We start from the raw sequence: 14103 nt of genomic DNA, 5'->3' as shown, positions 1-14103 counted from the left end.
TTTGGGGAGAGATTGGATAGGCTGGGGCTGCTTTCCCTTGAGAGTCGAAGGCTGAGGAGTGACTTCATAAAGGTTTATAAGTTCATGAGGGGCATGGATTGGATGAATAGAAAGAGGTTTGGGGAGTGGGGGAGCTCAGAAGTATGGGGTCTAGGTTTAGAGTGAGAGGGGAAAGATCTAAAAGGGACCTTAGTGGCAATGTTTTTTTTTATGCAGAGGGTGGTCTGTGTGTTTTAGATTAGATTAGATTAGATTACAGTGTGGAAACAGGCCCTTCGGCCCAACAAGTCCACACCGACTGGCCGAAGCGAAACCCACCCTACATTTACCCTTACCTAACACTACAAGCAATTTAGTATGGCCAATTCACCTGACCCTGCACATCTTTTTGGATGGTGGGAGGAAACCGGAGCACCCGGAGGAATCCCACGCAGACACGGGGAGAACGTGCAAACTCCACACAGTCAGTCGCCTGAGGCGGGAATTGAACCCGGGTCTCTGGCGCTGTGAGGCAGCAGTGCTAACCACTGTGCCACCGTGCCGCCCACAATGAGCAGCTAGAGGAAGTAGTGGAGGCTAGTACACTTGCAACATTTAAGAGGAATCTGAATGGTCATATGAATAGAAAGGGTTTAGAGGGATCTTGCTCAAGTGCTGGAAAATGGGACCAGATTAGTTTGGGTTATCTGGTCGGCATGAACGAGTTGTACTGAAGGTCTGTTTTCGTGCTGTACATCTCTGAGACTCTATGAATGGAGCACACTGTACCAGAAGGAACAATACCAGGGGATAATTAATTGTCTTTTTGATTCAATGTATTTAGATATGTACCAAGGACGAAAAATCTCCATTTATTGTGTCATGATGTGCTGACGTGATTGGAATTTGACCGACAGATTAAGCAGGTATGACCAAGGTTTACAATAGTCATGGAACTCTTAATCTCATTGGAGTCTGCTGTAGGTAGTCTCAATGCATTAACAACTGATTGCAATCCAATATTCATCGCTGCAAAAGTAGACATAGAGTCTTTGCCTTCTACTGTTGTTTTTCGAAGAGACAGGAGGTGAGTTAATCCCTTTATGTTCCACACCACAGCGGTTTCAGGAGGCAACTCAGCATGACCTTCTCTATGGCAACTTTGAATGGAAAATAAACTTGGCCAACCACAGATGCCCATGTTCCACGAATGAATAAATAAAAACACTGTTCGACAAAGCATTACCTCTGCTTTTCATTCATTGAAAAGTAAATTTCCATGTTTAAGACTAAAGGTTCGCAAGTGCAGGAGAGGCAGCGAAATGACTGAGGAATTTGGGTTGCTTCATAAAGCTCAACCTTTTCTCAATCAACTTTATAATTCAACAGGGGTAGAAAATTTGTGTGCAACGGTTGTAAGCATCCATCGCAAATGATCGATAGCCCCAAATTTGCCTCTTACATTTCGAAATGGTGAAATGAAAATTGAAAACCTAAGTATTTAGCCTGAAACAAACTTGAACATTTTGTTCTGAATGCAGAAGTGTTTGAGGGTTAGCAGTATCTGTAAGGGCTTTTTAAATAATTTATCTGAAAAGGAAACTGTCAGGGTAACATACATAGATAACATTGCATTTTCTAGGTACATCTGGGAGTCCGAAAGAAAACACATCTGTGATTGCAGAAGTATTCCATGAAAGATTTTGGCTAAAAGGGACATAATATATTTTCAAAATGTTTATTCAATCTTGCAATCTTAAAGACTCCTCGGTACACCAATACTGTACCAGCAAAAATGCACTGCTACATACCTTTGTTCCAATTTCGTGCACTGGACAAATAGCCTTGCATGTCCTTACACTTTCCCTGTTCATCCAAAAATATTCGAAAAAGTTGTGTGGTTTCTTGCCTCAACTACCCTTGCAAAAAGTGCATTCCAGTCCCCCACCACCTTGCCGTGAAAACGCCCCAACAAAAAAATCTCCTGTCTCTCCGTTTCAAATGATGCACACTTGTCACTGAACCTTCCACATGTAAACCCACACTTACCACGCACCTCATAATTTTCACAACTCATGCTTTGAGTTATCTAGTCAAAAGGTGGTCGAATTGAATTCAAAGTGTTGGTCTTTGAGACAGATGGAGAGTATATATTGTGTAATTTCCAGTTAGAGTTTCGATTTGTCTGGACGAGAGGTACTTTGGAGTCGTCGAGAAATTATCTTTGGTTGGAGTTGATTGACTTCCGGCAGTGATGATGCAGAAGCCAAAGTGAGGGTTTTTTTTTTAATCATGAAAAGTGCCGTTTGAACCCATGTGGAAGGAACAATTCCACGAATATTTTTCCACTCGCTTATAGTGAGTGGAGAAATGACAAAATAAAGACTATAATCGGGGGTCACTCATTCGAGAATCAAATGTGAGGGCAGCTACAAATATATGTGAGAATATACATCATCTAAAAGACGTTTTCAACGTCAGTTTAATACAAAGCTAGATTCAGATATTTTAATCTAAAGCTGAAACTGAGAGATTTCCATAGTTTTTATTTGTACATTCACAACATGCGGGTATTGATATCTAGGCCAATATTAATGGTCCATTCCATCACTATTTCCCAGAGTATAGTGATCTGTTAATCACATAGCTCTGGAACAGGAATTACGTGAAGGCAAGGTGGCAAGTTTACTTCCCAAAAAGATTTTAGTCAATGATATTATTTTGTGCCAATTTATAGTGGTCACGTTTCCCTGTGACAGAATCCAGGATCTCCCTTTCTCAGGGCATTGTGGGTCAGCAAATGAACTTGTTGTGGTTCAAGAAGGCAGCTCACCATCACCATCTCAAAAGCAATCTTGAATGAGCAATAAAATGCACACGCAGCCTGCAATGCCGATGTGAAAACAAATTTCGTCCAACTTTTTGTTTCTGGATTTCATCCAATTAAAATGTCAACATTTGTGACAACAACGTAAACATACACTTCGAGATAGATTGTCCTGACTGTTGGACTACCGGCCCAGAGAATTACCAGCACACCCTGTCTACTAGCAGTTCACATCTCGATGGATAAAGAATTGCTACACTATTCACAAATGTTGCAAATATAAGAACCTCAGGTCAGGAAGATCAATCATTGCCCCTTTCCAAGCTCAGGTCAGGAAGATCAATCATTGCCCCTTTCCAAGCTCAACGCTGCAAGCTGTAGAAAAAAAAAAGTCTATCGAACTACGCTGTTCGACTCAGTTATTTTTAGATTCCCTCTTTAAGATGAAGAATAGCGAAGTACACTAGTTGGGAAGCTGTGATAAAACAGTTGGTCAGGGAAGAGGAAGGTGATTTAGAATTGAATCGCTTGTGAATGCAATTGTTAGCAGATGTAAGAATGAACTTAAATTTGTTTAGAAAGTAACATTGGCGAAACTGCACCATAGTATTCTTATAGACGTCTATTTAGTTAAAGAACAATCGATGAGGTGAGTCAGGATCACAATTCTACAACGGTACCGACATGGAAGTGAGGTATACTTCAGATGGCATTATGAAATGTTCAGAGTTCTAAATGATGTGGAGATGCCAGTTTTGGACTGTGATGGACAACATCAATAGTCACATGACACCATTTTATTGTCCAATAAATGAACTTAAAATCATAAGCTTTCAGAGCACTGTTCCTTTGTCAGGTGAAGTGGTGGGAGGCACTCAGGTACAGAATATATCGATGCAGCATGGCGTCATATGACTATTAACTTACACGTAAGTGATACAAATTTTGTCAACTGTGGAGATGGATGGATTGTTGAATAAAGAAATCGGTTTATCATTTTTGCTAAGGGAAGTGTAGACGGGTTGGTGCCGATTCGTCACGGTGCATTCGCTGATGATGATTAGCCACTGCCGGTTCGCCACCAGCATTTCTCCACTGGAGTCATTTGACCTCTGGAGACTACTCGCCACCAGAAAGATATATATGTACTGATTGTTTTCCCTCCCGCCTGTTCTTTCATACTTCTCAGTCATCTTTATTTATACAACTACATACTACATATGATTTAAAAAAGAGGTAAAATAAATATCATTTTATTGGTTAATTCTAACTTCAGGAAAACATTCTCTCATAGCACTGATATAAAACCATCGTGGTAAAACTCCTTATTTCCACATTTCGTAATATTTTCTGTTTCCATACTAAAAATTCCTGTTCCAAAACTACAAGCTTAAAAAAAACCTCTCCTGTAATGAAAAGAATTTGTTACTGAAACAACACAAGCACTATATTCCAAATATACGCGTTACTTGCGGTGGCGAATTGTCTTCAGTGGCCAATGGACGGTGGCTAAGCAGTGGAAAGGGCAGTGGCGAATAGTCGGGGGTGAATATGCTGTGGTGAATGGTCCCTTCCCAGTGTAGACAGTTTCATAAAGTCTCATATAGTTTCATATACTATGTGGGTGTGTGTGTAATCCTACCACAGAATTACATGCACACCCACACACACACACAAACTTCACACACACTCTCTCTCTCTGCCCCGCCCCCCTCGCATGGGCATCGACATGAAAACACAAAAACATATGTATGTATCTGAGGTGAATTTTTATTTGCAGATTTATGTTTGGAAATATATTCTATTCTTTTTCAAGAAACACACACAATTCCGTAGGCAGTTAGTCGATGGGGCATTGTATAAATTCCAACTTTGGAAGTACAATCACTCTGACTCAACGTTCGAATACAGACAAACTCTAACCTCTCACCTTTTGGGCATTGTCTGAGCTGAGATATCACCTTTCTTTAAAAACAATAAACTGAATATTTTCTCAGAAATGTGGTTTGAAAGAGGTTCTTGGATTTACATATTAATGAATCAAAACCTGCAAAACATTCTAAATGATTAAAACTTAATGGCAAATTGTGTTTGTTCAGTATTTCTCATCAGTTGTATGACTCTGAATTTTAACGATACACGCTGTGTCCTATGATCTGCCCCACGTGATGAAGGAGCACTGCTCCGAAAAATTGTACCTCCAAATAAACCTTTTGGACTATAAACTGGTGCTGTGTGAGTTATAACTTTGTTCACACCAGCCAAATCCCGACCCCGCCAAATCATCAACTTTCCCCTCAGCCTCCACCGCTCAAAAGAAAACAACCCGACTTTTTCTGAGACTCTCCATTTAGCTCATACCTCCTATCCAGGCAGCATTCTGGTAAAAACTCTTCTCTACTCTCTCCAAAGCCTCCATATCCTTCTTGTCAAGCAATAAAGGAAATGGACCAAGGACTGGCAGAAGGGATTCATTTAATTTGGCGTCACTATCGGCACAACATCGTGGGCTGAACGACACATTTCTGTGCTGTATTAGTCTATGTTCTATGTTCAATGTTCAATGTACCTGTCGCCTTATTATCAATCCAATTCGCAAATTTGCAGCGTTACCTCATTTGGCTGGATGGCTAACTTGCAATGCGGACTAATGCTAATAGTATTGGTTCAGTTAGTGTTCTGACTACATTTAGCTTGAAGATTTAACCTTGCCTCGAACTTGAGGTGGTGACTCTCAGGGTAAATCACAACCGGTTGTTTCCATCACATGGGAGTGCAGCACTACGCTAATATTCCATTTATATAACTTTGCTCAAACAAAAATCAATATGCTACATGTGCAAGCGTCCTACTCGGATGATTCTAGCTCTGGGTGCAAACCAATCATGTCATTAATCTTGCTCATACTCGTTAATAGAGAACATGGTGCAAAATGCAGCACGACTGTACAAAATAAAATGAAGCACATACATGCCATTTGATCTAAATTTTCAACAAATGAAACAATGAAAAAGTGTTTGAAAAATGTGTAATTTTCAAACCCACACAGTATTCTTTGTCAGAGTGCGTATTGCAGTCGAAATTCAAACTTTGTTCTCTTTCACAGATTCTGCCAGATCTGCTCAGTTGCTCCTAGACAATCTGCTTTTTGTGACAATACTTGCTGTGTTCAGTTTGTAGTGAAAAACGCTGAACATAACAGTGAAATGAGACATCTTCTGCAGTGTAGCTGTAAGGTGACTGAAGCGGAAACTGTAAATCACATGCTGGAAGATAAAATACTCCTCAAGATTTGTTCAAACTATTGACAACTTTGACAGAACTGAAGGCTGCTTGTTTTCTTGGAAACTTCGTGGGCTGAGAGTAACGTTCCCCCAAGTTGGCCTTAGTGGTATTGTATATCTCTCAATCGGGAAATGGAGAATAACCTATAATTGATCACACAGAACATCATATGAATATCATTCGAAGTGATGAATTGTCATTACCAATCAAGTCTAATTCTTTGTGGTTTCACTAATTTGAAAATATTACGTTACTCCCTAATTTATAGTAGTTTTCCTGATTCATATCAGGAAGAATTCTCTTTACCACAATGCATTCCCTCCAACGAAGAACATATTTTACTTTCAACTTTGTTGAATATTTATAAACAGTTTTATATTAATGAAGGTGGTTGAGGAACTGTCATCAGGGAAAGGAACTGCGTTTCTATGTTCAAAGAGAAGATTGTAGACGTTAAAATTACTTTTACAATTCCCACTGGGACAGTAACATCCAAATTGATTAGATAACTATTGAATTTAAAACGATCAGGAATGAGGTACAGTGATTATATTTTCTCTCCATCCATCATCTTTATGCAGCCATGGCAAAGAATCCTGGTATCATGCAAAGCTAGTGAAATTCTACGTTTATCTGCCAACAGGCGCTCTCAATCATCTTCCTTTCATATTTAACAACGTTAAAATGAATGCACATTATGATTTCAGAAGACCCACCATCTATTCTCTGAATTTCTTCTTGGTCACTGCATTGATGTACGTCTTTGAACAGGATCTCAAATACCAACGCATGCCTCCTGCTTCACCAGTGTAATACATTGGTTTTCCAAAGTCTCCTCGGAAATAATTGATGCTTGCGAGTATTGTCATTGCAAAGTTTATCATATTTCTCATCCACAGCAGAATGACAGCTCCTGATATAACAAGAAGAAAACAATAGTTTTCATTTGATTCTTCATCTCAGAATCATGTTACTTGTCAATTGCGTGACACCGAAGATCTCTGCATGCTTAACTGCTCACCAGTATATGTCTGATTGTCAATGCAATAAAGAAACCTAATTTGAAAGGAAGACGAACTGATTAGATGGTGTATAGCCAGATGTATTCAACTCCTGCAATTGAAGAAAAGAATGCCACACTTGATTGGCAGTTACATTTCACCTTGTTAATAACGTGTTCATGTTCATATGCAAAGAAAATGGGGATATCCTTAATACACATGAAGGAAAAGCTCATTGTAACAACTGTGGCTGCAATTCAGACGGTACAAAGCGCTGTTATAACGTTGGACAGCAGATGTCAACAAAGCGGCCAAAAGTGGAGACGGCTGTTAAGCAGACTGATAAATATAGCACAAGACAATCTATGTAGGAAGTAAAGTTACGAATGTACCTATGACAGAGAAAATACAATGGAAAGTGATAGATATGAGTGCTATTAACTATGACTTAAAGGATTATGTTTGCTGTTGCTATAGCAAGCACACAAATAAAGATGCACTTTGAAAAGCAACAGTTTCCTCACACAGAAATGACAGTTATCATCGTTATGTTGCTTGTAAGCAGGACACAGTCGATGAACATTGAAGTGTTAACTTTTTTTTCTGGTATGTCACCACCGAAATCAGCATCACTGATTCTATAAGCGTTAAAACGAAAATTTGACTCAGTAATTACCCACAACAATCTGCTTCAAACGTCATACACATTGATAAGCTTGATTGAGATATGATTCATTACAGGGTGGAAACAGGCCCTTCGGCCCAACAAGTCCACACCGAACCTCCGAAGAGCAACCCACCCAGACACATTCCCCAACAATCACCCCTGACAAATGCACCTAACACTACGGGCAATTTAGCATGGCCAATTCACCTAATCTGCACATCTTTGGACTGTGGGAGAAAACTGGAACACCCGGAGGAAACCCACGCGCACACGGGAAGAATGTGCAAACTCCACACAGACAGTCACCCAAGACTGGAATCGAACATGGGTCCCTGGTGCTGTGAGGCATCAGTGCTAACCACTGAGCCACCATGCTGCCCCACTTTTCGATCATGAAAGTGTCAGTGAAAATTACAAATTGAAAGAGAACTTCAGAAGAGAAACATGACCATTAGCACATCAAGTCTACCCTGACCAAAAAACAACTGCGTAACTGTTCTTTTCACATTTGCCCGTACTTTGAACACAAACCGTTGTACGCATTGGTATTGCAAAAGCACATCTAAATGGTTTTAAAATACTATGACAGTCTCGGTGTCTGACACTTTATAGCTATTGAGTTCCAGATTTCTGTCACCATTTGGATGAAGATTTTTTTTCATCTAATTTCCTCCAAGCCATCGGCCCTTTACTTAGATATAGGCCCCATGGTTATTGATACTTCTAATAATTGGAAAGATTTCCTCCGGTCTCTCCTAATTTAATACGTTTCCAACATGTTTCCTCCCATCTCTTTTCCTCCAATGCTAGTGATACCAATCTGATCAATCTCTGTTCATGAGTGAATTCTCGAGCCCAAGCAAGATTCTGGTAAATCTGCTAGGCATCTCCTCCAGGGCAATCACATTCCCTTTATTATGCGATTCTAGAAATTCACACCATAAATAATTTACAAAGATCGGCTGCCAATTTCATTCACTAGTTTATTTTATTCCACTAAAAATGTCCTTCCAAAATACCAATGTACTCTGTTTGCCATTTCGAATTACTACTCAACTAAAAAGAACAGAAAGAAGGACAGTTCATAAATTATCAAGGAGTTAGATAAATGTAAAAATATGCTCTGTATACTGGTTGGAATGATTCATTCTCCACAACTTTGCTAAGCTGTATATTTCTAGGTTTCGTGTCAGGCCGCAGAATAAGAAACAATTTGATACCACACATGAAACATTTCATTGCCATATGAAGTTCATACAAATGTGATCATTCTTTGTAGAGCTAAGAAGGTTGAGGAGACATTAAGCCAATGTGTTAAGAAAATACGACTACTGGGGAAGGTTCCCTCATCAGGCGGGATTCAAATTCAGTGAATTATGTCAAATTTGGTGCTCTGCAGGTCCGGGTATTAGGGCTATGGCTAACCCAACCTTAACTCTAACCACAGCCATATCTTATTTTAAGCCATCAAAAGGAAATTCTGTTAAACTACTCTGTGGATATATTTAGTGAATAAGAAATCTGAATACGAAAGAGTTAATCTTTATCAGAACAGAAGAAGTGGCAGCAGGGGTAGCTCATTCAGTCTCTCGAAACTCCTCCTCCATCCATTATCATCATCTTCGCTTCAACCTTATTTTCCTGCTGTCTTTACATAACCCCTTTCCCAGTATTGAAACAATCCCTGCTACGGTGCTTCAGTTTGACCCTGATTATCCTACATTATCCTAACATAATGATCTCTTGACCGAGACTGACCTTTACGAGGAACCATCTTTTGTCCGTATCCGACAATTCCCTTTCGCATTTCGTACACCTCAAAATTATGGTGACATCAGTAAGTTTATTAATTCAGTGAAGCAAAGACAATATGGGTGGACGCTTGATAAGTGAGTAGGGGCAGTATCTGCAAGTGCATTGCTTATCTGACCCATTAACTCATCAAACATCTATCCATAAGGTACATTCCTGGGCCATGTTAATGGACATGTACACATGTTTGCATAGAATGTAAAAACAACTTTTGATGAAGAAAAGAGTACTATAATTCTTGGGACCGACTGTTGTTTTATTGAAGGTTTGTTATAAGTTTTAGTAGTGCGATTGCTCAACAGACTGGTTATTAAAGTGCAGAAAGTTTCAGTGAAGAGATGAATGACAGCACGAATTTGACAGTCTGAAAGCTGAGTTGGCCGCTACCCCAATGTGAGGCACACCTAATTATGCAAATACATTTAAACTGATTATTGAACCAAGTGATATGCATGTTGGTGCTGTACTCCTGCAAGAGGATGTTGAGACAATTGGAATGCATGTCATGTTTTAATTCCAGATATTGAGTAATCATTATAAGATAAATTTACAACTGAAAAGGAGATCTTGAGTTTGGTGTTTGTGTTGCATTTGAATATTTTTGTTTCTTTTTTAGTGGCGATTCTATGGATTTAAGAAGTCCAACTTTTCCTCCTTTTATAATGAAAAGAAGGTTAAGACAGAGGTGTTGGCGGTCTACTCAAAATTAAGAAAGTAAACACAATTTTGGAAGCAACATTGGATTTATGAATAGAAGGAGGCTATTCAACCACACGAAGGAGACGGTGACAACTGCAGATACTGAAGATAAGAGTCGAGAGCACGGTGCTGGAAAAGCACAGCAGGTCAGGCAGCATCCGAGGAGCAAGCCTTCATTAGGGCTTGTGCCCATAACTTCGATTCTCCTTCTCCTTGGAAGTTGCCTGCCCTACTGTGCTTCTCCAGCCCCACACTCACGACTCATTCAATCGCATGAGCCTGCTCTGTCATTTATCGAGGTCAGAACCGATCTTCACTCACTCCATGCTTCTGCTTATGGACAATCTATTTTGAATCTTTAGTTTTAGCTTATTGCAGTTGCTGGGGTCTTGAAGCGAGATGGTGCAAGTTCTTATAACTGTCTTTCTTTCAAACAAAAGCTGAGGTTCCCTTGCTGCTGCTAGAATTGTGAGGCAAAGTATATTTCTGAATTGTCCTGTGCCAAGGGTGCATTAATGAGATGTTGCCATATTGGAACAAGTATGAAACAATTTACAAACGGAGAGGAAATATCACCATTCGCCAATTATACGAAGGAAAATCAAATACAGGACAATGCATTAAGTGCAAGGAACACTGATTTGTATTCTCACCAAAAAAACATCTCTGTGCAGATATACCAAGAGAGTCCCATTATCATACAAAGCATCACTGAACCTGAATCCTAATGCCAACGTGCGTTCTCAATGATCTTCCATTAATTTTCAAACATTTTACAATGATTTCAAAGGGCGATTGGAACAGATCCACAAGTTCTTCTCTGAATTTCCTCTGGGTCACTGTATAGATGCACGTGTTTGAACAGGAGCTCAAATACCTCAGCATGGCTCCAGTTTCAATGGCGATATATGCTGGATTTCCAAGGTCTCCTCGGTAAAAATTGGGATTTGACAGTCTGGTCATTACAAGCGTTATCACAGTTGTCGTCCACAACAGAATGAAACTTCCCGAGATCGCAAAGAGTAAAGCAATAGATTTCATTCGATTCTTCACCTCAGGATCACACTGCTTGTCAATTGTGTGACTCCAAAGCCTTCTTCGAGCTTTAGTGGTCACTAGCATATGTCTGATTGTCAATGAATTAAACAAGGCAATTAAAATGAAAGGAAACCAAACAGAACAGATGCTGAGAAACCAGATGTACACTACTCCTGCAATTGAGGAAATGAATGCCACACTTGACTGGCAGTTCCATTTCACGTTGTTAATAACGTGTTCATGTTCATATGCAAAGAAAATGGGGGTATCCTTGATAAAGAGAAGGACACAGATCACCGTTAGAACTGTCACCGAAATTCTCACAGTGCAATAAGTGGTCTTAAAATTTGGACAACAGATAACGACAAAACGATCAAAAGTGAAGGCGACTGTGAACCAGACTGATAAATTGAGCAAAACACAAACCATGTACAAATTAAACTTACAATTATGCGTATGAGACAGAAAAGACAATGGAAAGTGATACATAAGAATGTTATAAACTATTATATTATTGGTTATAACCAGTAGGTCTGCTGTTGCCATGGCAATCATGTAGACAGAGATACATTTAGAGAGGCCACAGTTTCCTCGCACAAGAACCACAATTATCATCATGTTTGCTGTAAGAAAGGTAGAGGAGAGCAAAACTCACTTATTTATTAAAAGGTTCAAAACACAAATTAAACGTGAGTTGTACACTAAGGGATAGATGTAAACACTAAAACCCGCAAGTTCCCGATCTCCTATCATGTTGTTGTAATTAGCAACGTTGCCTCACCTCAAAAGACAAGTTTTCCTGAGATTATATTCAACCTCGGATCTCGAAAGTATCAGTGAATGTCATAGAGTCAGAGAGGAGTACAGAATAGAGAAAGGCTCTTTTAAAAAATCGAAGTCTTAACCCGTCAATAAAAAGCACTATCTCATCTAATCAGTTTCCAGCTTGTCGTCAATTTACGTTCACGCCTTGGCAGCACATTTTACATCTAAATTCTTCTGAAGTGTAATGCGGATTTTAGATACTAACACATAGCTGATATTTATTTCCAAGATCTCAAAAACGTCAGAAATGTGTCAAAGAATAGGCAGATCAGTAGTTGATGCAAATTTGCAAAGATCAATGAAGAGAACTACCAGCGAAGATACATGTGGGATTGATGCATCTCGCTGACATAAGCTATTTTTGCTAAATGAATATGCGCCTACAAGACATATGCAGGGAGTGTACACTTACAGGCTGGGATGAAATTCGTAGGAATCGTTATCAATATACATTGCTGTCATACCCAGCAAAGCAAGTGAAATCTGTTTATCTGTTTCCTTTGGTTTATTCAAAGTTCTGGTTTCCACGGTGCACTGGGGCGGGGAATTCCACAGTTTCACAGAATTTGGAGGTAGGTAAATCCCACCATATCTGTTTGTAATCTGCTCCCGCGCATCCTAAAAAAAGGCCCCTCATTCTCGATCGCACCACGTAAGGAAACATCATTTCTGCATCTATCATATCAATCATCTGACGCAGATTTCAAACTTCCAACATTGGTCACCTCTGCACAATTATCAACTCAGTGAAACAACGACAACGTGAATAGGTAGATTATCAGTGAGTAGGGGAAAACATCTGCTGGTGCATCGCTGAGATGCGAGAATAGCCATCTCTGTTCTGATAAAACTGAGTGCAAGCTTCTCACAACAAAAGCTTACAAACTTAGCTTTTGTTGTTATCAAGTGCATGAAGACACATTATTCAAATTGTTGTTGAATTGAATTACAGAGACATATTGAGTAATTGTACCTATGGGCTGAGGAGTGTCCAATGAGTTTTGTTTGGATCAATGCGAGGTAATGACTTTTAGAAAACAAACAAGGGAGGAACTTTAACAATTAATGTTTCTGCCCTGGATACTGTGGTAGCACAGACAGACCGGGGTTTCAGGTCTATAATTTGTTGAAGTAAGTGTCACAGGTCGATAGGGTGATTACGGAGGCGTTTAGCAGGCTTACCTGTGTTGCTCAGACTTTTGAACTTTGAGTATAGCAGTTGGGATATATTGTCTAATTACTCCAGTACTTTTTTGTCGTACTGTGTGCAGTCTGGCTGTCCTGTTGTAAGAAGGGTATTATAAAATTGAAGAGGGATCAGAAAAGAGTTACCAGGGTGTTGCCGGGACTGGTGGCTTTGAGTTATAAAAATCAGTTGGATAGGTACCAGAATTTGCATGGTTGCACAATGGAGGTTTATAGAATCCTGAGGGGCATAGATGAGCGAGGGTTATTTCCCTGGAGTGGATGAGTTCAAAACTCAGGAAAATACTTTTAAAGCGAGAGGAGAACGTTTTAAGAAGAAATTGAGGGGGAACGGTTTTTTTTTTTCCCCAGAGAGTGATTTGTCTGTGGTATGAACTGCCAGAAGAAGTGATGGATGTAGGCACGGTTATAATTTCTGGAAGACATTTGAATCAATGCGTGAGTTTGAATAATTGAAGGGATATCGGCCAAAAAGTGACAAGTGGGACTAGTTCTGTTTGCGAACATGGTAAGTGTGGTCCAGCTGGACAGAAGCAGCTGTTTCCATGAGTTGTTACTCACTGACTGTATCTTCTTGGTCTGTAAACTTACTTATTGGTGCTAAAATTAGTGTTGCTGGGAAAGCATAGCAGGTCAGGCAGCATCAGAGGACCAGGAAAATCGATATTTTGGGCAAAAGCCAAAGCCCCACCCCCTCCCATTTATCTCTCCAACCCGAGGCTCCCAGCCTCATTCCTGATGAACAGATTCGCTGGAAACGTCGG

Source organism: Chiloscyllium plagiosum, chromosome 46 (genome assembly GCF_004010195.1).
Source record: "Chiloscyllium plagiosum isolate BGI_BamShark_2017 chromosome 46, ASM401019v2, whole genome shotgun sequence".
Classification (NCBI taxonomy): domain Eukaryota; kingdom Metazoa; phylum Chordata; class Chondrichthyes; order Orectolobiformes; family Hemiscylliidae; genus Chiloscyllium; species Chiloscyllium plagiosum.
The sequence above is the reverse complement of the archived record's forward strand: the minus strand, read 5'-3'. Positions refer to the sequence as shown.